This window comes from Tachyglossus aculeatus, chromosome 16 (assembly GCF_015852505.1).
Source record: "Tachyglossus aculeatus isolate mTacAcu1 chromosome 16, mTacAcu1.pri, whole genome shotgun sequence".
NCBI lineage: Eukaryota > Metazoa > Chordata > Mammalia > Monotremata > Tachyglossidae > Tachyglossus > Tachyglossus aculeatus.
The window spans coordinates 28,857,204-28,884,237 of NC_052081.1; the positions used below are offsets into that span (position 1 = coordinate 28,857,204).

A 27,034-nucleotide genomic window follows, 5' to 3' on the forward strand; every position below is an offset into this window, starting at 1 on the left:
AATTCAAGGTTGATTTATTCCTAACTTAAGTCTGCTTTGTCCAAAAGAAGTACAATTTGATTATAGAGTCATTAAAACAACTACACCACTATCAGGAATTTTCACTAAAGAAGAAACAGAAAGAATATTTCACTGCATTTTTAAGTACCGGATGTTGAAAAAGGGCAAAACAGAAAAAGACTCCAAGGGGCTATATTAGAATCAAAAGATAAAAGGAACTCTGTGACTGTAAGCTCCTTGGAAAGCAAGTAATTGTGTCTTTCACCTCCAGTGTGCTTTCCCAAGTGTTTAGGAAAGTATTCACCTTGTAACCTCTCCATCACCTTGTAACCTCTCCAGCGCTTAGAACAGTGCTTTGCACACAGTAAGCGCTTAATAAATACCATTATTATTATTATTATTCTCCACACTGCAGATGCTCAGTAAATATCAATGACTCAATCAAGGAACCACCTGATCTAGCCTCAGCTTCGGGTAAAGGCGAATATGAAGCACTCAAGACAAACCAATGTCAAGTTCTTTCAGGATGGAATCTTCAGAATTCCTTATTAGTTCACTCCAGTATTTTATTATCCAATCGGTGAAGAAATTTCTCTTTCCAGTTGACCACCTTGCCTTCATTTACTGTTTTATACATATTTATTACTCTATTTATTTATTTATTTTACTTGTACATATCTAGTCTATTTATTTTATTTTGTTAGTATGTTTGGTTTTGTTCTCTGTCTCCCCCTTTTAGACTGTGAGCCCACTGCTGGGTAGGGACTGTCTCTATATGTTGCCAACTTGTACTTCCCAAGCGCTTAGTACAGTGCTCTGCACACAGTAAGTGCTCAATAAATACGATTGATGCTGCTGCTGCTGCTGATGATAACAACAGGGAAATCATTAGTGCAAAGTACAATTGATGATTACTCCCCAACTTTTTCATGCCTTTTTCCTGCTGATCCTTCCAAGTATTATGACAATTCTATTGCACTGACATATTCGCTTGCAGGTCTGCTCTGACCAAGCATCTATTTCTACTGTACTAATGGAAAGGGCAGAAATTAGCATGGTGCAAGTAGATGCTATGTAAAAATGAGGGGTTGTTAAGATTAGTAAGCTGGCAATTTGCTGAGTGGGGCTGAAACCAAGTTAGACCCTGGAATCACAGCTTCTAAGTTCCATCCAGAAGTGAAAATGTTCAAGGATTACTGTGGTAACAGGGAGTTCTGCTCTTCAAACACTAGGCCCTTTGAAACCCAAAGGTGGCCCCAGAACCCCTAAAACCAGCTCTTGGAAAGAACAAAAATTGTATTTCTTGTCCTGGGTGCTGAAATAAATCACAAACGTTCTGCCTCAGGAATTTCTTATATCGTCCATGGATTCTCAGAAATAATAGCCAGTGGTTTGGTAAGCAACACCTATCAGTTTCCTAAATAGCCTAAGATTCATGTCTAATGGAGAATATGGTACTCTCTCTCCCACTCTCCCAAATCCTCTGCTAGACAGGAAGAGAAAAGTGATGACTGTAGAAAGGCAGGTGATTTTAATGTTGGTGTTAATTAACTTTTGATTTTTCCAAATTGATCATCCACTAACCAAGGCACAATTCACTTGGGACACAAGGCAGGAAAGCTAAACAAGAGGGTGGGAAAGTGAACTCAAGAGTATTTTTTTAAATCCTGGATGAATTTTAGTTTCCAGGGTTGGGGCAGCCCCCCGCTCACACCATCCTAATTTCAGACATAGAAGGTCCTGTGCTGTGGCCATCTCAAAGGGAAGAAAGGAAGACCCCATTTCCTAGTCAGCTTAAGATCAATACCATGCAAGACACAAATAAATCATCAAGTGGTCAATATCCGATCACCTAAAAGAGCAAAGGCTACTGACCTATTTGAAAGTAAAATATTCTATGGGAATTCAATTTGTAACTAATTAGAACTTATTAGATTCCTAGAGCCAAGTAATTACAATGCTGAGGACAAGCATCATATTTTTAGATGTAACATAAAAATCAAATTAGTTTGGTCATGATCATTGAAAATTTGTCCTTTGAAAACAGTAGGATGATGCAGTTAAGCTAAGAACTCTTGATTTGTCAAGAAAACAGTCCTTCAGACTTTCCAGAAAGGCTGATTTCTTGTAGCTGGCAAACAATTCTGGAACATGAGAAAGACCAATCATTTGGCTACATAAATGGTCTCTGAAAATGTTTTTGGAATCCGTTAATGAGTTGAAGATATATAACCAAAATTTTAGAGGGATTTCAAAGTTTCCAAAGAATTTGGGATTCAATAATTAAGGTTAAATTTATATCTATGGCGATGACAACAATTGAGATTTCTAAACAAAATTTTTAACCAAATCATGGCGTAGTGGATAGAGCACGGGCCTGGGAGTCAGAAGGTCATGGGTTATAATCCTCGCTCTGCCACTTGTCTGTTGTGTGGCCTTGGGCAAGTCACTTTACTTCCTTGTGCCTTAGTTACCTCATCTGTAAAATGGGTATTAAGACTGTGAGCCACATGCAGGATAGGGACTGTATCCAACCCAATCTGCTTGTTTCTTCCCCAGCACTACTTAGTGCAGTGCCTGGCAAATAGTAAGCACTTACCAAATGCCATAATAATAATAAAAATAATAATCACCTAGGGACAAAATTTGGCTCATAACAATCATGAAAGAACACAGGATGCATTAATTATATTATACATTTATAAAAATGACCTACATTACAGATAGTAGCATATGATTCTAAAATTAATTTAACAGAAGAGTAAGAAATTGCTATTTTATCAGAACTACCCATTTTCCAATTTAAGGAACCAGAGGGGTATTTATTCCTAAAACTTGAGTTTAGGCAGTCAAAGCTCAAACAGGACCACAAGCATCTGCATACTGGAAGGAAGCTAACATTGTCAGCTTAATATCAGCACTTACTTCCTTCCATCTGCTTTTCCTAATAATTCTGCTATGACTACGTCTAATTTCAGTGAATTCTTATCTCAACTTTTATCATCAGAACACAACTTTTCCCATAACAATCAAAAACTTTGAAAGTAGAAGGTATACAGAACATCAAAGTTGCAGCCTGGAAGAGAAGGTTGACGGATGACTCAGTAACAGCTTTAACAGCTCCTGAAGGATTATCTGTACACTAAGCCTTGTTCTTGCCTCTCCCGCTTCCAAACCCTTGCTCAGGACCTCCTTTCTGCTTCAAACTTCCTCTTCAAATCTGCCGGACTTCAGCTCTTCCCATCTCCAAAACTCTTCTGAAATCTCATCACCTCCAAGAGGATTTATCCAATTAATTTTTGCTTCTTCCCAGACAATATTCCCTAGCTACAAACTTGTTTATGCACAACCAACTCTAACACTCAGTATAAATCATCTTATATATCCTTTTTCTTCAGCACTCACTCATCAACATATCTACATTTCCTTCTTTTTCCTATCGGAAAATTATTTTTATTTCCTTCTCTCCAGCTAGACCAGAAGATTCTTGAGGGCACAGATTGTTTCTTCTATCTTTATTGTGCCGTCCCAAGCACTGAAGACAGTGTCCTGCCCTTGGTAGGTGGCTCGATAAACACTACTGATTAAATACTATCAATAGGTAGACACCATCCCTGCCCAAAAGGAACTTATCAAGATATGTGGTCGTAGAAGTGCCGCCGAAGAGCCTCTTCCTGCCCTCCAGGGTCCACATCAACTCCTCCGAACTACTCTCCCAGCCTGGTGAGGATTGATGGATTCCAAGAACCTCATGAGTGCACTAATCTAAATCTATCAAACTTTTCTCCCCAAAGGTCTGGCGCCTCTCTCCCTTTACCCACTTCCCGACTTTGAAACCAGGGACTCCTGGGTTCCACCTGCACAGCTTCTGCATGCTGCAGGCCGTGATTCCTAGACACTCCCTGGCAAAGAACCAAGGCTTCGGAAAGGGGAGGGGAGGGGAGAGAGTTCCACTGCAGGAGAGCAGAGGAGCAGCATGGCATAGTGGATAGACAACAGGCAGGAGAGTCAGAAGGACTTATTTTTCTTCCTGGCTTTTAACTTCTCTGGGCCTCAGTTAAAAGTATGAGCCCCTTGTGGGACAGAGACTGTGTCCAACATGAATTCATTCAATCGTATTTATTGAGGCTATGTGCAAAGCACTGTACTAAGCACTTGGGAGTGTACAATATAACAACAGAGCCAATTCCTGTCCCTGAACGAGCTCACAGCCTAGAGGGGAGACAAGTATTAATATACATAAATCAATAAATTACAGATATATACATATGTGCTGTGGGGATGTGAAAGAGGATGAATGAAGGGAATGGGAGAAGTGGAAGGCTTATTCAGAGAAGGCTTCTTGGAGGAGATGTGCCTTCCATAAGACTTTGAAGTGCAGGACAGGAATTATCTGTCTAATATGAGGAGGGAGGGCATCTGATATGGGGAGGTAGGATGTGGGCAAGAAGTCAGCGGCAGGATAGACAAGATGGAGGTAGAGTGAGAAGGTTAGCAATGACTTGTATCTTCCCCAGTGCTTAGAGCAGTGCTTGGCACAAGAGTTAGCACTTAAGTGCCATAATTATTAGGAGACAGAGTGATTGGTCAAGGGGAAGTGTGCTCCATCCAGTTGTTTTCAAGGGAGGCTTTTAGCAGGGGTTGAAGTGGCAGCATTTGCAGTTTAAGGTCAAACTATGGAGTCCTGGGGGCCCTGACTTGGCCTAGGGCTTCAGCCCAATGCACCCTTGTGGTAACCCAGCCCTGCTCCCGTAAAAATCATTTTAATAAATATTACATCTATTTTCTATGATTTCTGTTGAAGGTCTCAAAGAATTTTCACCTGAAAATTATTTAAACAGTAGGAGTTACACTAGAGAAAATCCATAAAAAACATTGGTAAAAGCAAGTTTTAAGATAAGCCACCTTTGCAGAGTAGAGACATAATAATTCTAAGCATTCTGATATTATTTGTCAAACTGGCAGGTTTTTTCAATAGAAAGTGTGGGGAGAGAGAGACAAGGGTGGGGAAGGTGTTATAAATAGCATTTTCCTCTTATCTTTTCTAGCCTTCTCAGTAACTACTAAACACTGTATTGGGATAGATAAATACTTCTGCTGTGCTTCAAATTCCTCATCAGAGTTCTGTGTAAAATACAGATTAGCTCTTGTAGGACACAGGGGTTATTTAATGACTAAGTACTCCTCACAGAATTAAACATAATTTGTTTCCATGTTATCTATTCCTTCTCTCTCCCCTCCCTCTTCACATAAAAGCCTGAATTATTTCCTAAATTACTAAGTGCATCATTATACATCTTGACAGGGAGAAACTTATTTCCAAGGGCACTCATGTTATTTTGGATCTATAAACAATTCAAGTCTAACTAAATTATAGAAAATTTCAATGGCATACCATGTTCACCAAATCCCAAAACACGAGAATGGAAGGGGCACCCAATGGAGCTTGGAGGTGGTGGGCGCAAAACAAATGGAAGAAAACACTTCATACAGCAAGTGGTAAACATATGGAAAGGCAGAATATCAGTGGGCTCAAAGAGATTGGGAAAAATTCAGGAACGAGCAGTCCCAAATGAATTACTAGGGGGAAAACTGATTTGAGGGATGTCAGGAATGTTACGTGATACATCCCTGAACATTAGGATTAAGTTCAAAGCATCCATCAGATAGTTTCTCTAAGCATCCTAGTCACTATACCGATAACAGCATCCAGGGCTGGATAGATCATTTGCCTGACCCAAGAATAATAAAAATTCATATCTGTGGAATTTAAGTGCTTTATGTTCCAAGCACTGTACTAAGCGCTAGAGTAGATACAATGTAATCAAAATCATTTTCTGTCTGAAAACTCCATGGACCTATGAATTCCAAATAAAACTTACCAAAATGGTCTACTGTGTACATATAAAAATTTGTGCAGGTGTTTATATAGTTTAAAACCCCAGGTTTACATGAGGAAAATGACCTTTTTTTTGGCTGGGAATTTTTCTTTCCACCTACATCTGTGCATCTATGTAAATCCAACTCAGATCTCTGCAGAAAAAGAAAAGAGCTTGGCAAGTTCAGGTATCCAACCCTTGAGGGGCTTACTGGGAGCAAACAAAGAGTTTTTGCTTTGTTATGCTTTCTCCCTGTCTTTTTTCTAAATAGTATCGGTTAAGCGCTTACTTTATATTACTTGCTGTACCAAGTAAGTACCAAGGAAGATACAAGCTAATCAGGTTGGACACAGTCCATGTCCCATGTGGGGTTCAGAGTCTTAACACCTGTTTTACAGATGTGGGAACTGAGGCACAGAAAGTGAAGTGACTTGCCCAAGGTAATACAGCAGACAAATGGTGGAGCTGGGATTAGGCTTTTGACTCATAGGCCTGGGCCTATCCACTAGGCAACACTGCTTCTTGGTGTGCAAATCATCATGCAGGAAGACCACAGTTGAAGGAAACCCAAGCACAGGAAGATGGACAATCACTCCCCAAAACTGTGGGGACAATGACACAGCCATCCTGCTCCCCCTCCAACAAGTTCCCATACAACCTTCAAAGAGGAAATTAAAAAGAAAAATATTCTGTCCTTCATTTGGGGGAGTACGCTTTTTGAATCCCTCAGATTGGCTATGGAAGGTTTAGAGCCATAACAATTTAGGGACACATGCCCCAAAAAAAGGGAATAATAAGTATTTCCACACCTGACAAAAATCAGCTGTAAAAATCCACTTTGTAGAAAGCTGATAACTGGAATGGACAATTAAAGGAAAGATGAGGATGAAAATTTATAGGAATTAATGTGCAAAACAAAGACTGCTCACAAAATTTATCTACAGTATATGGATATCCTTATCCCTGGACTCCGAGCTATAACGCATTAATAAAAGCACTTATGGCCGATTATTGATTTTACTTATTCTAATAAATAGGATGTGACTTGGCCAAACAGGCTTAGGCGATTTGAACATTGAGTCAATTTACATACCCTATTAATAACATATGTATGCCAGTTATTTTTAGAAGCTACAAATGAAATAATCTTTGAAGTAGACCGTATAGTAAAATAATTCTGCAAGCCGGGTACCCTGTAAATGGAAAAACCAGGCCCTGCCATAATGGCCCCAGCTTGGGACATTCATGAAGATAACACCCAAAACAGACGGTTTCAAGATGGCTGCGTTAAATGCAACATGTTAGAAAATACACAGAGCCAGGGTGGAGTTAGATGGTAGAGGCCACAGTTCCTCCAAATCCACCTCTCTGACTCTGTGCATACACAGAAGTCCTTCACTATGTGAAGGAGACAGTGTCTGATGGAAAAGCAGAGTTAAGGTGGAAGGAATAGGCCCCAAGCACTTCCATGGCTGTCTTCATCATGTGGCATCCTCCCAGACAGGCACAGTGTGACAAGCAGTTTGTCCAGTAGTTACAGCACGGGTCTGACAGTCAGAAGGACCTGGATTTATTTATTTGTTTATATTGATGTCTGTCTCTCCCTCTAGACTGTGAGCTCATTGCGGGCAGGAATGTGGCTGTTGCTATAGTGTACTCTCCCAAGTGCTTAGTACAGTGCTTTGCAAATAGCAAGCGGTGAAATAAATACAATTGAATGAATGAATGAACCTGAATTCTAATCCTGGCCCCACCGCTTTTCTGCTGTGTGACTTTGGGAACGTCACAACTTCTCTGTGCCTTAGTTACCTCACCTGCAAAATGGGGATTAAGACTGTGAGCTGCATGTAAAACTGGGACTGTGTCCAACCTGATTAGCTTGCATCTACTGCAGCACTTAGTACAGTGCTTGGCACATAGTAACTGCTTAACAAATAACCATTAAAAAAACCCCACAATACAGCCCCAGGACACAGAAGCCCATGCCTGTTTAGTCTCTAAAGTTCTCGAGTGGCTGACTGTTAAAGGAGATTTTACCTCCTTTCATTAGTCACGCTCAGATCAGAGCAGGCAAGGCAATGGGCATCCTGAGAGAGAAGCCCGCACATTCCAGACCATGTGGAAAAGGGGTGACTGTGCCCACCTTCTCTGACTCCCCTTCCCACCCCAGAAGCAGCGTGGCTTAGTGGAAAGAGCACGGGCTTTGGAGCCAGAGGTCATGGGTTCAAATCCCGGCTCCGCCAACTGTCAGCTGTGTGACTTTGAGCAAGGCACATCACTTCTCTTTGCCTCAGTTCCCTCATCTGTAAAATGGGGATTAAGACTGTGAGCCCCACTTGGGACAAACTGATCACCTTGTATCCCCCCTGTGCTCAGAACAGTGCTTTGCACATAATAAGGCTTAACAAATACCATCATTATTATTAGTAGTAGTAGTACTATTATCTGTGGTGGAAGAGCAAGATTGATCCTGAATGGGTGTGGAGCGGGAGCAGGGGCTGCAGGCACTGCCGCACATAGGCTGCTAAAGGAACCAGGCCCAGAATTCCCAGGGCTGGAGTCTTCCTTAGCTGTCCCCAGCATTCTCATCATATTGGTATCGGGGATTCTGCCTGGCGTGCTGCTGGCCGGGACCGTGAACGGCTTGGTCTGACTCGGCTGAATCCTCCAGGTGATGGGATTCATAGTCTCCATTCCCTACTGCTGCCTCTGCCTACTGAAACTCATTCATTCATTCATTCATATTTATTGAGCACTTACTGGGTGCAGAGCACTCTACTAAGCACTTGGGACAGTACAATATAACATATTGAAAGCATATTCCCTGCACACAGCACGCTTACAGTCTAGAGGGAAATCATTCAAAGATAATGCACGATCACTAGCAGGGATACACCTTGTCTTCCCCAGTTAGCATTTGCTCACCCTTCAGTTTGACAGTAGAAACCATTCTTAAAAGTAGATTCGTACTGTGAGCCTCACCTGGGCCAGGGACCTGTGTCCCAACTGATTACCTTGTGTCTACATCAGCACTTTGTACACTGCTTGGAATAGAGTAAGCACTCAATGAAATACCACAATTATTCTTTGTAGTATTGACTACTACTCATCCTCCCCAGCTCTTATGAACAGGTTTTTGGCTCTTTGCTGAGGTCTGGAGGTTGGGAGTCTGGGGGAGCCAAAGGGAGAGGAGAGGGAAAGCGGCTTTTTAGGGTTAGGGAGGAGAAAGAGAGTTGGAGATGTGTGGTGCTGGGCAATGAAACCATTACGGCACCCTTTACATTGGGCTTCATCTATGTCACACCCCACAGAGGGGCCAACCAAGGCACTCCAGGCCAAGGATTCAGCTTCACTTGTTCCAGCCCTGAGAGGTACATGATACAAGTGAACTTTCTGAAGAGGATTTCAAATGATTTCTTAATTCATTTCCTATAAAAGTCTGACAAATTTTAAAGTATTGCTCAGGATATTAGGGAAATTTTATCTCAGGTAAGACAATGAGGGGTCATGGGTTGTCTTCAGCAACACTTACAGTCTTTATTCTTTAAGACTTGTGCTTTCAATTTAAAATGTTTTATCCCAATTACTAGTTTTCATGAACAGTTGGATTTGCCCCCATTTTGGATGCCCATGCCTCTGATTCAGGGTGCAGGTGAAGGAGTTCCCTTGGATCTTATCCAGGACTTCTCTCCATCAACTCTGGGCTCATGCTGGGATTAAGTGGAGCATTTTTACCATCTCCTGTTGTAAATATAAATCCCAATACATTTCTGGGGAAAGAATAAAAAAATAAGAAGGTCATAGCAGTCATTTTACTGATCCATCTTAACCATGTGCCTCTCAATTTTTTTCATCCTCCAATTCAAAATATTATGCTTGTTCACAGATCTCCGTATTTTCTTTCTTTAGTCCAATTTCTCTTCCCCAGTGAGTTTATATTTCCACCTTCATACCAGTTTCCAAAGACATTATGCATGCAGAAAATTAAATATCCTCTACAAGATTTTTATATTTAAAAATAAAAACACTTTCCAGGGTTTTTGTTGTGGTTGTTAAAAAATAGATATAATCTTTTAAACGAAGCTTAATTGAATTCCAAAAATTGTTTTTTGGTTTTTAAGGCACTGAATATGGAACAAGCAAAGCTTGATTAGGGTTTGGCATAAGGATAATAAACTTATTTTTATGTACTTTTCCATTTACTTTATATTCAATAAATCTACCTTTATTTCATTAGTTTAAAAAGTCCATTCTCAGCAAAACTTTAAGCCAGACCTGTATTAAACAGCATGAAATAAATTTTAACTACAGGTGTAACATCCTCAACAGAGCCCATAAACCCAACAACAAATCCCCAAACAGCAATTTAAAGAAAAAACACAAGCTTGAAGTTGACAACTAAATGAAGCAATTAGTGCATTATACTATTATGAATTTGTTTTCCTAATACTGCAGAGATAAACTGCTAATTACTACCACTGACTGTGCCAGCAATGCATTTATGCCTTAAATACTCAAGAACACATAAAATTTAATGCATTGCAGCTGCTGCTTCACATTCTCTTTGGGACAACTCACTGATAATGCATATCTAATTATGTACTTTTGTTCAATGTTATATATTCCAATATTTTTCTTAAATATAAATTTGAGACTATTCAACTACATAGGATCCCTCAGTAGATATGGAGCTTTAGAATACTTCCTTGTATAAACAAAATGATTACTCAGAAAAACATAAATTGTCAAATAATAATATCATCCTAAATTCATTCAAGAAGTTAGTTCTAACAGAGGTTAAGGAACAGAAGAGTTTATCAGTGGATTCTAATACCACAATTTGTTATGATTGCCCCTGCAAGAAATAAGTTACTAATATTTAGCAATACTATCAAGCTCTGGGTTTCCTTAAGCCCAATATTTCCTTAAACCTAAATCACACCCAATATTTGTGGATGGGTTCCATTGCATTTTCAGGGATACCAGAAAATATTCCAGACTCAATTGAAATATGACACGAAGTAGGAATAGCAAGGTGGAATCTTCATGATGACGATCCCTCAGAGTCAAAACTTGTGGGTAGATAAAATAGTGAGAACCTCAATAACCAATCCACTCCTAACTCCAGCTTAGTAAACTCTCCAAAATCAAGAACAGAGAGGCATAAAAATAAGTGTTCTTCATTCCTCCTAGACAGTGAGCCCCATGAGGGTCAGAGACTGTATCCAATTTGATTGGCTTTGTACTGACTCCGGTGCTTAGCTTAGTGCTTATCTTACGATTCTTGGTCCACCGTGAGTGCTTAATAAATAGCATTACTGTCAAGCATAACTCATATGTGTGTAGCAGTAGACAGTGAGGAGACAGCCAAAGAAGATGAGTTAGCTGGGTGAAGAGCAATCAGAAATTAGTCTAGAGGTTAGCCCTATCTACTTGCTAATCTTAGGGTCCTTGGGAATAGAAGCTACCTCTGACACCAGAAATGCAGGGAAACACAGATGGATGCTGCTCAGGGAAACAGTCAAGCACACTTAGAATCCAAAAAAAAGTCAGACATACACGTAAAACAAATTATTCCTCATCAGAAGACAGTGTTCTTAAATTCTATACACACACACGTATATACATACATGAATGTAATAATAATAATGATGATGGTATTTGTTAAGCGCTTACTATGTGCAAAGCACTGTTCTAAGCGCTGGGGAGGATACAAGGTGATCAGATTATACCATGTGGTGCTCACAGTCTTCATCTCCATTTTACAGATGAGGAAACTGAGGCACAGAGAAGTTAAAGGACTTGCCCAAAGTCACACAGCTGACAATTGGTGTAGCTGGGATTTGAACCCATGACCTCTGACTCCCAAGTCCATGCTCTTTCCATTGAGCCATGCTGTATCTCTAATGTACTATACATATGTACTATGTACATATGAATATGTGCTATATACATATGAATATATGAATACATATGAATATGAGACTTCAAGATCCTTACCCCTTATTTGTCACTGACTTAATATCTCATACAATACTATTTACCATTGCAAAATGTTTTCCATTAACATCACTGTTACATACAATTTTATGTTGCTTCTTTTTTCCTTCTTGTAACATAACTCTCTCCTTTGCTCAATACCATTAATGATCATATGCTTAAGAGACAAAATCAATGGTTTCTAGCCTTAAATTGCTGAATTAAGACATTGGTTTCTTCCCAACTGTGCAAAGGATATTCTTTCTTGCTTATTCTCACCAAATAGCTAGGGGATTTCTTATCTCATGCAGCACCTAGAGCTTAATTACTTGGGTAAAGTGAATATTCTATAGTTGAAGCATTTTTTTTGTCTGAAACACAATGTGATAGCCTCCTTTAGTCCATCTCTAATCTGGAACGAGTAAGGCTTTGCCACTGTACTCCAAGAACGACTCATGCAGAGAAAGAAGCTGTGATCAGATTTCAATCTAGTTAGGCAATGAAAGGGATAACTGGGTGAGACAATGTTTTTTCCAATCCTACTTAATGAGCTGTGGGGACAGAGAAAGAATAATCCTGGCTTGTACTTTATATTTTGCCTTCTCCATCATTAACTTAAGAGTGCTACTGTAAATGTATATTCTGTAACACTGTCAAAGCTGGCAATTCAGGCAAGTGTATCATTTTGCTTCCTTTTCTTTAACTACCTTAATAACGTTTATTTCTGGTAGTTAATAAATTTATGAGTAACAAAACTAGAATGCTTACTTGCTGTTAAATTTGGTCTGAACTGGAGCCAATCTAAAAGGAAGTACATAAATAATACATTTTGTTACCTAGTGGAAGAGTACAAGCCTGGGAATCAGAAGACCTGGGTATTAAATCCCAGATCAGCCTGCTGTGTGACCTTGGGCAAGTTACTTAACTCCTCTGTCCCTCCACTCCCTTTTTGGATAAATAGGGATTGAATGCCTGTTCTCCCTCCTACTTAGACTGTGAGCCATATGTGGGACCTGATCTCTTTGTACCTACCCCAGTGCTTGGCACTTAGTAAGCACTTTAACAAATACCATAATTCTGTCAGTATTTTATGCAACAGATTAAAAAAATTAATATCCTCTTAAAATATACCTAATGTTACAATATTAACTTCACCTTTTGCTATACATATCACGTACTGGTTAAACTGTTTGTACAAGACTTGATGCTAATTCCACAAAAATCATGTACATTCATTAAAGCAAAACTTTAGCACAGAACAAAAGGCTATCAAAAATTTAGTGACGATTTTTATAGCATCCTATTTCTACAGCATCTTATCACACATTTTATGACATCTACAGTCTTCCAAATTGATGGTCTTCCATAAAAACATCTTTACAGCTCATATATACATGGTGATTGATCCTGAAATCAATTAATTAACATAAAAAACATGTAAATATGTCCATCTATTCAGCACCTAACTGCTATATTATAGTTACCTGCATAAATGCAGATTTTCTAAATTTCTGAAAATTGAGGAGGAGCTGGGAGTTCAAAAACTCCAAATGTGTTTAACATCTGCTGAGAGAAGTGATTTGCCCAAGGTCACACAGAAGACAACTGGCTGAGCCGGGATTAGCCAGAATTAGAACCCAGGACCTAATTACTCCCAGGACTGTGCTCTGTATACTAAACCATGCTGCTTCTAGTCTATCCTAGCAACAGCAGACAATGTGCTAACCGGACTAAAGAACTGAGTGCCAAAAGAATTGTGTTCTTGCAAAACCTAACGTTACAGAAAACCCACCGTGTAGTACTCACTGTGCCTGACACTACTCACATGCAGCATATGCACACATCAATCCTATGTATTGAGTGCTTACAATGTGCAGAGTACTGTACAAAGTGCTTTGGAGAGTACAGTACAACAGAATTAGCAAAACCTTTCCCTGCCCATAACAAGTTTACATGTGAAGAAGCAGTGTTGCCTAGTAAAAAGAGCATGGTTCTAGGAATCAGAGGACCTTGGTTGAAATCCCAGCTCTGCCACTTGCCTGCTGTATGACCTTGGAAAAATCACTCAACTTCTCTATACCTCCGTTTCCTCATCCATAAAATGGGGAACAAATTCTCCCACCCCCTAAGACTGTGAGGCCCATTTAAGGCAGGGACTGAATCCATCTTTATTTTGTAGTTATCCCAGGGCTTAGCACAGTTCTTGGCACATAGTAGGCACTCAATAAATACTGCAGTCATCATTATCCTCATTCTCAAGCACACAGAACAATTGCTCCACATCTGGCATGCTGTAACCAAACAAGTTCATATACCTGGGCAAGCATTCTCTAATTCTCTACAACATTCTTGCCAGAGAATAGTAAAAACCTATTATACCAGAACTGAATGTATTGATTGTTGATTACATCAGTAGAGGAGACAGGTTCCTTGTTTCTGAAGCCTGTTTGGTTGCCACAGAGTTCCTTCCACAATACTTCATTCTCCAGGATTTGGACACAATCCTGGCTATCACTTGGGGATGCACTGGCTTTATCGTTATTGAAAGTTTGGAACATATCAAGCAATGATCAGTCCAGTACTCTGCCACCACGCCAAGCATGAACAGCCATCCTTCAGGCTCACTGACGTATGATAATATAATCAATAAGGTCTCACTGCCTGGTTCTTAGATTCATTCAAAATGTCTTTCTTTCATTTGGTAATCAAAAACTGAGTTGGTAATTGTGAGCTGCAATGTGGCACATTTACTGAGCAATAATTGCTATTTAATTTACAAATCCCATTTAGTCTAATGATTTTTCTGCACATTTAATAATGATGGCATTCATTCTAAGTGCTTACTATGCTCCAAGCCCTGTCATAAGCGCTGGGGTAAGCCTAGAATAATCTCAACAGATGCTATCCCTGTCCCTCAATGGGTAATTCAGCAACCCTGCTCCTGTGTGAATTGAAATCTTCTTTGAAAATCAGCTTATTACAACCTCAAGGCTCTTGTCATGTGCCTGTCCAGATACTTAAAGAAAATCTTTCCCCTCACTGGTGTCAATCAGCGACTTAGGCACTGATTGATGATTGTGGCATAGGGATTCCCATTTAGAGATAAATGTACGGCTATCAGACGTTCGCTAATGCCTCTAGGTAGATAGGGAATGCTTGAGACAAGAGATTGATTGCGAATCTTCCGTTGTGAGGAGGGAAGACCTTTCCATGAAAAGTAGTATTCAGAATCTATTTCTGTGAGCTGCCCTGCAATCAGGCAGTCTTGGTTAGCTCAGTGTTCCAATGTGGACTATGTATCTGTAACTCACAGACGAGTGCTGTTTTAGAGAATGGTTGTTTTTTTCCTTGAGTTTAGAAAGTTTTGAGTTTGGTTTTTTTTAATGTTCTTTTAGCTGTAAAAACATTTACTTAGTTTATTTAATGAAAAGCAGCATGTTCTAGTGGACAGAGTACAGGTCTTGGAGTCAGAAGGAGCTGGGTTCTGAGACCTGCTCTACCACTTGTCTGCTGTGTGATCTTAGGCAAATCCGTTAACTTCACTGTGCCTTAGTTACCTCATCTGTAAAATGGGGATTAATACTGTGAGCCCCATATGGGAATGCGTCCAACCTGATTAGCTTGTATCCCCACCCCATGCTTAATACAATGCCTGGCACATAGGAAGTGCTTAAACACCATAAAAAAATACTTAAGAGGGACTATAACTATTAAGTGCACTCAGCTCTTCCATAATGCAGGGTTCTTGAGAAATCCCACATAATGGAAAACTAATGTTATGCTATGCATATCTTGACCAGCACTGTGCATATGTTTTTCCAAAAGTACATGACTTTCTTTCCAGATAGAACAATGTTGTCGAAATACTGCTCTATCCAAAATATGTTGTAAGAACACATTTTGAGAGAACAGAGTGTATTATTACCCCACTTTATGAGTAAGTTAACATTGTTAGATGATGCTCTAATATACTATAATACTTTCCTTTATCACAGCTTTTAGCAGAAATCGCTCCATGTAATAGCAAGTCTGCACTGATTTTTGAATAAAATCACAGGAAAGATTTTCAGATAGCAGTTTTTACAGATTCTAGCAAATCAATCATCAGAATATAAAATAAAAGTTGCGTAGCCTGGTAAATCAAATTTAGAGAGTTCAACTTGGAGTCTGCATTTTAAATACATGGCACATTGCTTATTAGCGGATTCCATGTCATTCAGAATTGGAATGAGGCAACAATAAAAGATACTGCCTCTCTCATTACCTAGGTTCAATAAAAAAAGAGATAAAGAAAGTTTATCCCTGGACCCTTAGTATTCACATCTCATTTTTGCATATAACTCTTTCATTGCAGAATGAGAGAGAGAAACCTATGAAGGGTGACATGCAGATTTGATGAACCTTTTTTTTAACAGTGCTTGTTAAGAGCCTCTTACTATGTGCCAGGCATTGTACTAAGCACTAGGATAGATACAAGCTAATCAGGTTGGACATGTCCCACATGGGGTTCACAGTCAATCCCCATTTTACAGATTGAGGTAACTGAAGCCCAGAGAAGTTAAGAAACTTGCCCAAGGTCACATTGCAGAAGAGTGGCAAAGCCGGTACTAGAACCCAGGTTCTTCCGACTCCCAGGCCTGTGCTCTATCCATGCTGCTTTTCTTTCAGGTCAAGTTTTCCATTTTAGCCAAAGAGAAAGAAGAAGGATATGTATAAGCCTATAATCTGAAATGATCCTACCATTAGAGCCTTAGGCAATCAAAATTTAAAATATGCACCGTACTTTTAGCTTGCCCTCAACTCTAGCTGTGAAGTTTGTGCAACAATTCTTTTTTCATTACACTGTTAAAACAACATAAGAACAGAGGAAATGTCACATTGGGTTAGGCCAATAGTATATTCAGCCCAGAACTAAGCCTCCAGGAGCAGCAATAAAAGATGTTTGAAGAATGTTTGGAGATGGCAACAACTCAGGGAAATACATATAACTTCTTCTTGTGGCTTCTACATGGAATGCACTCCAAAAGACATATATATTCACTTATAGATCTATAAATGTACGGCACCATACTTAAAATCCTTCTTTCTAAAAGGATGATTATAGAAAAAAATTTACTTAAATGCAATTCAGATCTTTCAGATGTATGCTTATCTATAGAATATCACATTTTAGAGTAACTAAAATAGTATTCCTCACAGAACAGCTCGATACAAGCAGCTTATTCATTCATTCAATTGCATTTATTGAGTGCTTACTGCAGAGCTCTGTACTAAGCCCTTGGGAGAGTAGAATACAACAAAAATCAGGCACATTTACTGCCCGCCATGAGCTTACAGTTCCTTTTTCTCCCAACAACATAGCTACCAAAGATTCGAATCCAATGATTGTTTGAAAGGTCCTTTAAATGACAATGGTGTATTCAAGGAGAACTTATTTGAGGTAAATTTAGCCTTTGAGAACTTTGCACTGGCAGTGGAGTGTATATTCCAACCCAAATGATCACTCAATAGCATTAACTGAATACTTATCAATATCATCAATGGTATTTCCTGAGCATTTACTGGGTGCAATGCACTGTACTAAATGCTTGGGAGAGCATAATACAACAGAGTTGGTAAGCCCGTTGCCTTGCGCACAAGAAGCTTACAGTTCAGGGCATACTGTGTGCAGAGAACTGCATTTAATGCTTTTAAGACTACAATAAAAATACTTCCTTCCCGTCACTCGTCTAGGGAGAGAAGAGCTTATAGATGGGTACGTATATAGTGCTATGGGACTAGAGGAGGGGTGAATATTGACAATTGGTAAATGTGCCCTTAAAGGGATATAGACCTAGGTACAGAGGTGACGCTGCAGGGAGAGCAAATAGGGGATAATGAGGGTTTAGTTAACTCAGTGGTCACGTAACCACCTCCACCAAATTCCTTCCTGTCTCCGGATATACATAAGGAATACGCTACTCATGAAAATCTACTTAAATAAAAGTCTCTGAAACAGACTCCAATGGCTCTTGAGCATAATTCCCTGGATCCCAGCTTGGTAGATGTCCACTGACTCAGTGGAGGAAGCAGTCGCTCTATGTAGTTTGGCCTCTCTCTTGATCTCTTCTCCGCCTCCCCTCCCTCAATCTCTTCTGTCAGTTTACATTTCTCCCATTTGATAGTCAAGAGGAATATGCCTCGCAGCACCCTGGAGAGTCCAATCAAAATCTTCTGAAAATGTTTCAAGTGTTCAGTTTTTACCCACTGTAGCCTCCTTTTTCTCCCTATTCTTTTCCCTTTTCTCCCCTCTACCCCAACTTCTTATTCCCCTGCCTCTTGCTGACAGGAAAGAAGAGAGAGTAGGCATTTACTCAGGCAGCAAATTACCTGAAATAATCAAAAAGGGTTTCCACTCCAACCAACCAGCAGAGTTGAGAGCAATTATTTTTCTATTACACAGCAGAACCTCATCACAGCTCAGATTCAATAAAACCTTTTTATCTCTCTTAGTGCCAGGATAAGCTTCAGAGATTTACACATCCAGAGAAAAGAAGTGTGATATAAACCAAAATTCTTTCTCTCCCTACACCTCTTGAGAGTTAATTGAGAAGAACTTTACCCAATGGAGGATGAGGGTTTTGAGCATTTATTTTTTCTTCAGTTGGTGCGGTATTTTGAAAATCTCAGATTTTGAGAATCTTAAGGATAAAGAGTAATCCTTTATGTGTGAAGCTGTCGATATAAGGAAAAAATTTTGGAAAGAAACTACATAGGACTATTTAGAAGTCTGAAGAAAACTGAAGATATGAGATCCACAAAAGGTATTTGTTTGGGATGAACATTTTTCCTAAAATATTTTAGTTTACACAAGAGACATTTTGTTAAACAATAATGAGAAGGGAAAAAATTACTTTTGGATTCAAGAAAACGAGATACGGTTGTCTTCTCTAAGGCTTCTCAAGTTCTCACAAACTGACCATCAGTGTCACAATGAAGAACTTGATAAAGGGATCATAACAGAAGCAGCGTGGCCTAGTTGATGGAGGACGGGCCTGGAAATCAGAACGACCCAGGTTCTAATCCTGTCTCTGCCGATAGTCTGATGTGTGACCGTGTGCAAGTCGCTCAATTTATCTGGGCCTTAATTACCTCATTGTAAAATGGGGATTAAGAGTGTAAGCCCTATGTGGTTCAGGTAATATGTCCAACCTGATTAGCCTGTATCTACCCCAGCACTTAGTGCAGTGTCAGACTCATAGTAAACAATTAACGAAAGCCATAAAAAAATAACATCCTGAGTCCTAAGGATCATAAAACTTCTTTTAACCTAACAGAACAGAAACACATAAGATATGGTCACATTTTAACACCACAGATATGTATATCATGGTCTGTCAGGGCCAGGGATGATGCTGCTAACAGTGAGATATGTGTGTGTGGATGTGTGAGTGTGTGTGTGTGTGTGTGTGTGTGTGTGTGTGAGAGAGAGAGAGAGAGAGAGAGAGAGAGAGAGAGAGAGAGTGTGTGTTCCCAACACAGTACAGCAGGGTTGTGTACTGTCTGTTGTATGCTGTTCTCTACAGCCATGCTAGAGAATGCAACAAGCAATCTGGAATCTTGTGTCAAAATATTATTCTGGCCCTCTGGAAAACACTTTCAAACTCAGCAGGTTGACAGCAGCATTAAGAGTCCTTGAATCATTATACAGATGCTGCTATATACTGATGAATGTCCTATGAAAGTACACAAATAAGAAGATTGGCAGGCAATCATTATCTGCTTTTCAGAATGAGCAAAGTGCTACAAATTGACAATAAGCTGGAAAAGGCTGAGGCTATGTAGCGGCCCAAGCCTGGCAAACCCTTCACATAACCAAGGCACCCAGGGGAGTTCTCACTCTGAATTCTGTTTACACAGGTGGCACTCTGCTCAATGACGCAAATAGAAAGGATGAGGGGGAAAAAAAGGAAAAAGGCTAATGTGTCCTTTGGGTGACTGATGACTGACACCAAGAAGTGCTGCCTACATGGCATTAAGATTTAAACCAAATGAAAGCTACCTAGAGTAATTAGAGTGTTCAAACTTCATAATCCTGAGAACTTGACCTGCCAAAGACACCACCTTTAATATCTAAAATAGTACTACTTTAACATCAAATGGCAAACCTTGAACTCAAAAAACGAGGCCCAGGAATGTCATCCTACCACCAGCACTAAAGCAATGCTCATCATATTGGACTTACTGGGCAAGACAATTGAGGAAATAGATGACAGCAGGATACAAAGAGCTATTCTCTGAAATTGGGAAATTGTAGAAAGTGTGGACCAAAGAAGTTAGTTAAATCACAGTGATGCAAACCTCAAACTATATGGCATTTTAATCATGAGAGGCAGACATGTCCCTGCCCACCACTAGCTTTGGAACTGGTGTTTCCACTGAACTGTAAGCTCGTTATGGACTGGGAACGTGTCTGCTAATTCTGTTGAATTGTATTCTCCCAAGCGTACTAAGTTTGGGAGACTCCAATATAACAGAATTAGCAGACACGTTCCCTGCCCATAATGAGCTTACAGACTAGAAGGCAACTTCTCCTTCACTACATGTGCATCATGCCCTGCTGTTGGTCCAGGGGAAAGGGCAGAACTCTGGGACCCCCGGCCCACGTCCTCCCCCTGGCCTGGAATGCCCTTCCTCCACACATCCCCCAAGCTAGCTCTTTTCCTCCCTTCAAAGCCCTACTGAGAGCTCACCTCCTCCAGGAGGCCTTCCCAGACTGAGCCCCCTCCTTCCTCTCCCCCTCCCCCCCATCCCCCCGCCTTACCTCCTTCCCCTCCCCACAGCACCTGTGTGTATATATATATATATATATATATATATATACATATACATATATATATATGTTTGTACATATTTATTACTCTATTTTACTTGTACATATTTATTCTATTTTATTTTGTTAATATGTTTTGTTTTGTTGTCTGTCTCCCCATTCTAGACTGTGAGCCCACTGTTGGGTAAGGACTGTCTCTATATGTTGCCAACTTGTACTTCCCAAGCGCTTAGTACAGTGCTCTGCACACAGTAAGCGCTCAATAAATACGACTGAATGAATGAATGAATGCTCAGCACATAGTAAGTGCTTAACAAATACCATAATTATTATTTTTATGGTCTCCCTGCCTCCATGGTTGTCCATTCCTCTCCACATCAAGCAAAACCGCTGGATAATCAGCCCCACTACTAATCAATTCTTCCTTCCCACCTACACTCTACATTCATCCTCCTCTCACCATCTTCAGAGCTTTCCTGAAATCCCACTTCCTCCAGGAGGCCTTTCCCAGTCAATTTTACTTCTTCCGAAGTCATAACCTCCCAACTACTACCACAGGACTTTTGTACCACCATCTTACTTGTACACTCACAACCACCTGTAGAATTTCTATACATATTCAATTCCATACCGTACCATTAAAATACTTATTCAGCCACATATTCGTTTATCCATTCTGTTTTCTCCTATCTGCAATTATTTTGTGACTGTTTCCTGAGTTACATTATAAGGTCCTTGAGATCAAGGATCGTATCTTTCAATTCTGTTGTACCCTGCTAAGTGCTCAGTACAGTGCTCTGCCCAGAACAGGCATTCAATAAATGCTACTGATTGATTGTTCCTTACTCAATCCTCCATAAGACAAGATCATTCATCTTATAACTACAACTATTCCAGATAAACAAATCATGGATAAGACATAATTAACTAGTTGGGAAAAATGAAATGGTAAGAATGAAAAATGGAAAGTATAAGAAATGGCAATGTAACAAAGACAACAAAGACCATTAAAAAGTGAAATTAATGGAATAAAGGACTAGAAATACAAGTACTCAAAATATTCCAAACTAGTATCAATTTCAGATGAGAATTAAAGTAAATGTATTGCTGAGAGGCCAACCTAGATATTCCTCGACTCGGCAATGGTACATAAATTCCCAAAAGCAAAATCATGTATTCAGTGTAAAATTAGCCCTCAGTTTCTACAAGTATATTTATTGTGAGTACCTTTTTAAGAGACATAGAAAGTACTAAAGAGGCAGTTTTTCACAGCTTAATCTTTTAAATAAGTTATTTGTTGTTTAATAAACATCAGCTATGTAGTGCATGTTAGAACTGGCTGAAATACACCTTACAAAAGTGAACAGAATCAGAAAACACTAAAGAGAAGTGAACAGAAAACAGAAAACAGAAAACTGAAGCCAGAATTAAGATGTCATTCACCCAAGGGATAGCTTAGCATTTAACAATTCAATATCATGAACACCCTTGTGACTGGAAATGATTTATACAAGAGTTTGCCTGAGAAGAAGAGGAGTAAATCCAATATGTTGGGAGAATAAATCCATAAGAAGTATAAAAAGTATTTGGAAATTTAGCAATTAGCAGTTGGAAGCAGAAAAAAAATACATAATTTAATTCTGTTGTTCCATAAACATGCAGGGCCCAGTATGATTGTGGGTGAAATCACCATGAAACAAGGTTAGCCTTTACCAGAAATGAGACCCTAATTATGCAGAAGATAGTAGTACTTCTTTAACTGAATTTTTTCCAAAACACTTTAGCAAACAATATCCTCCAAAAATTTAGGCTTTCACTTAAAATTCCATCTCCTTTTTTATTTTTAACTTTTAATCAACATCCCTCTCAAATTAATTCCAATCCTACCCCCTGATTATGTGACACCTTTCTCCACAAATTATAAACTTCTGTTGTTAGCATATAATATTCACTAATGATTACCTTCATCCAACTGCCTGAAGTGGCCAATGAAAGACATATTTCGATAGGGTTACTACCCATGTATTAACCAAATATATTAAATTCATTATGACCTCTTCTTCTTTATCCTCAGAGAAGATGATCATTTGTTTCTTTGCTACTTAATTAAAAATACACCCAAAATAGTTGCAGTCATTACCTACCTGGAAATTAGGATAAGTCAAAATGATGTGCTTTCGAAATCGTGTAAATGCTATTTAATGTGAATTCTATCAGATGTAGATTTGCAGCTGCACTGCTTTCTACAAGATACATTTTTGTTACTAGCCCTTCTTTAGGCTTTTCCAACTAATCTAACTCAGGAAATTGCATTTTCACATTTCTGTTACCTAGCTTCATTTTATTTCAAAGTTCTGTGTAACCTTCTTTTACCCTGAATGATATTTTCCAATTTAAGAATAATAATGGCATATCCACTATAATTTCTTTTTTAACCATACAGATTGTGTATAAATGCTGGTGAGGTACCCAGACCATTTAGTCAAAGAACATATGCTGTTCATTCTGAAGCACAAAACATTACAGATGTCACTTGAGTTTCTCTCAGATTCATTCCAATTATTTATGTTTTTATTTTAATCAATGGCTCTGATTCCAAATACTCTCTCACTACTAAATAAGAAAATACTACAAAAGTTTTGAACGTTTTTCAAATATAAACAAATTAAATTAATCCCCTTTTATTTTGTAATGATCAAGTCATGAAACCAAGCTGGCTTAAATTAGATGGTTATTGATTGTTTTATTGTCATCCTTTTCTAACAAGGATTATCAATCAGATAAATTGTATGCTTCAAGTCAGAGGCATTTGTTTTCCTTACATTTTGTATAATATAGTGCTGGGAAAATTCTGGCTACTTTTAATGAGTAAGAAGGTCACTATAACAATAAATCTAATATTAGCTAAGCCTTGGAATACAGGAACTGAACTTCCTAGTTAAAGATCAGAATCTTCAAGGGCTGGTTTTAATTAGAATTCTAATGGAAAGCATATAAAATGATAAAAGCAAGTTAATGCCTTGGTTTAATTTAAGCAATACTCGCAAAATTATTTCTGAATTAATATTCTCTGGAAAGTGAACATTTTTAAGACCAGAACTGAGAAGTCAGAGTGTTCGATAGAGTTGAAAGATTGCTGTTAGGGGTCTCAGAAGGGCTAATCTGCAGCAAAAGACGCTCAAGGCCAGTGAAGTCCAGGTAATTTGAAGAGGTAAAGTCATCATCGCTAGGCTCAACTTACTCACGTATACCTCGATTTCATCTATCTCACTGCCGACCCCTTGCCCAAATCCTTCCTCTGACCTGATAATAATAACTGGGGCATTTAAGCGCATACTATGTTCCAGGAACAGTACCAAGCGCTGGAGTGGATACAAGGAAATTGGAAATGCCAACTCCCTCCCCTCTATGTATTCAGCAGACTACCACTCTCCCCACCTTCAAAACCTCACTAAAATTGTATCTTTTCCAAGAGGTCTACACCAATTAAATCCTCTATTCCTCTACTCCCTCTCTCTTCTGCATCATCTATGCACTTGGTTCTGTACTCGTAGGTACTTGGTTTTCTTTCCACACTCAGTTCCACAGCACTTACATACCTATTCATAATTTATTTATATTAACGCCTGTTTCCCCCTCTATCCTGTAAGCTACTAATGGCAGGGATTGTGTCTACCAACTCTGTTGTAGAGTACTTTCCCAAGCGCTTAGTACCATGCTCTTCACAACACTGCTAAAATCCACCCTTTCCTCTCTGTCCAAATTGCTACCACGCTGATCCTTGCTTGCACTTATCCTATTCCTCCTTGACTACTGCATCACTAACTGGCCTCCTGTCTCTCCCCACCCCCAGTCTACACCTCGCTCTGCTGCATGGATCATTTTTCAACAAAAATGTTCAGTACACATCTCCCCACTCAAGACCTTCCAGTGACAGTGCATTCACTTTCACCCTGAACAGAAAGTCCTGACCATTGACTTTAAAGGGCTCAATCAGCTTGCCCCATTCTACCTCACCTCACTGATCTACTACAGCCCAGCCCGCATACTCTGCTCTTCTACTGCCAGGTTATTCACTGTGCCCCAATCTCCTCTGTCTTGCCACCAACCCCTTTCCCACATCCTCTCCTTAGCTCGGAACTTCCTCCCCCTTCCGTATACACCAGACCACTACTCACTCCACCTTCAAAACATCATTGAGGTCCCATCTCCTCCTAGAGGCCTAGAGGCCTTCCCCGATTAAGCCTTTTTCCCAAGCTCACTTTCCCTTCTGTGGCATCTATGCACTTCAATCTGTGACCTTTGGACACCTGACATTCACCCCACACTAAAGCCACACAGCATTTATGTACTATCATTAAATTATGCATTATAAATTCCTTATTTTAATGTCTGTCTCCCCGCTAAGCTGTAAACTCACGGGCCCTGTATGTCAGAAGAACACAAAGACAAAAGTACAGGAAACCTATACTAAAATATATGAAACCATTGCTTCATGTAATCCTTACCTTTTTCATACATTTTATTAAAAAGATGAGATGGAGTCTCCCATATTTTGAGAAGAGTATAAATGAAAATTAGCACTTCGGAATATTGCAAAGGTGAGATAAACATATATAGGTGACTACTTCATTGAAGATATGTCACCCTGATGCCCTACAAAACTCAATGTGACTGAAATTATCTCCACTTTCCATTATAGAAGAATAGAAAATACTTACAATCCTAGAACATTACTAAAAATTAAAAACTTATTTTCCCCTTATTCCTCATCCTAGGACTACATCCGCTGAGATCAGCATATTTCATATATAAAAACACCAAACTTTTCCCTCGAAGAAATAATCTGAAAGATAGGAACCCAGCAAACTCCCGTACCTAAGCCCCACTGGAATGGAGTTGAGCATCCCCCTACTTTACTAATATCAAAGTACACAAATATGGTATGCCAGCAGAACCTCACAGGAAATAAGGGTGATTATAGGTTCTAGACATTATCCCCCAACCCATTTCCAGCCCAAATTAAGTTTCCTAAATTAATTCTGCTTCACACATCCACTCAGGAACACCTGCTTCTCACTCCCAATCACTACAATTTTTAACAACTGAAATTGAGTGCAATTTCTTCTGATAAATGAAAACATTTTTAAAGGGAAATGAAAGTCTAAATATTTAGACTTTTAGAAGTCCTTACTCAAAATTAGCACTCTGATCATCTTGTGATTCCTAAGTATCAAAGCTTGGTGTTTCAAGAAACATTTAAAACTTTCACCTTATGATCCTCCATTCCCATATATACAAAATGATTCACTTTCTATATTCATAGCCACTTTGGTTGATTTACTACTTATACCACAGGTCTTTGCTTCCAAAGACAAAGGACTCAAAATAGGTCTGTTGGTATGAAATACAGCATTTCGCTCTTTTTCAAACTATGTCTTTCAGAAATAAATTCTGATTATCATTTCTTTTAACAGCAAACTTTTGAAGGATCTCAATGAATTATAGAATATAAACTTAAGACAAACTCTGGGAAAGAAGAGAATTTCAGTACCACTAGCACGAAGAGCTGTAATTTCACTATTAGGCCCAAAATGGTAATAAAGACAAAAATAGTCCAAAATGGTAATAAGTAAACACAAAAATAATAGTGGCTAAGAACTCAGCCACTAGCAGATAATCCACTTTCCTTGTTTTTGTCTTTCCCATGTTTCTGCCCATTAAACTGGAGGGGTTCTATCTTTATGGACTTTATCCATAACAAAGTGGCTATCTATTTAATGAAAGAATTAGCTGGGATCCCTGATGACGGAAAATAAAGTGGAGCTAGGCCTTGGGTTCATACAATGAGTGCAGATGCACTTTAAACTGCTTGACATACCTTGATTTTCAAATGCTCTGCACACAGTAAGCGCTTAATAAATATGATTGAATGAATGAATGAATGAAATGACATATAGTATTAATAATAATGGTATTTGTTGAGTGCTTACTAAGTGGCAAGCACTGGGATAGATACAAGGTAATCGTGTTGTCCCACATGGGGCTCACAGTCTTTACAGATGAGGTAACTGAGGCATGGAGAAGTTAAGTGGCTTGCCCAAGGTCTCACAGAAGCCAAGTGGCAGAGCCAGGATTAGAAACCACATTCTCTGACTCCCAAGTCCTTGCTCTTTCCACTAAGCCACACTGGTTTTCCAGTATAAGAGCTCTTGGGGTATCTCTACTGCTCCAACAGTTCTCTAAATGGGATGAATGTACATGTTGATGGTTCCCTTTGCGTATACAAGATCAATCAATCAGTCAGCGGTATTTATTGACAATGTGCACAGCTCTGAACTAAGCAATTGGCAAAATAAAAAAG

The 27,034-nt window shown here is 39.2% G+C and overlaps 1 protein-coding gene across 1 annotated transcript in view; it reads right to left on the bottom strand.

Moving 5' to 3' along the window:
- The window catches only part of ATRNL1 (attractin like 1), a 602,420-nt gene that overhangs the window by 494,280 nt on the left and 81,106 nt on the right, over positions 1–27,034 (bottom strand). The gene's annotated exons all lie outside the window — the stretch shown is intronic.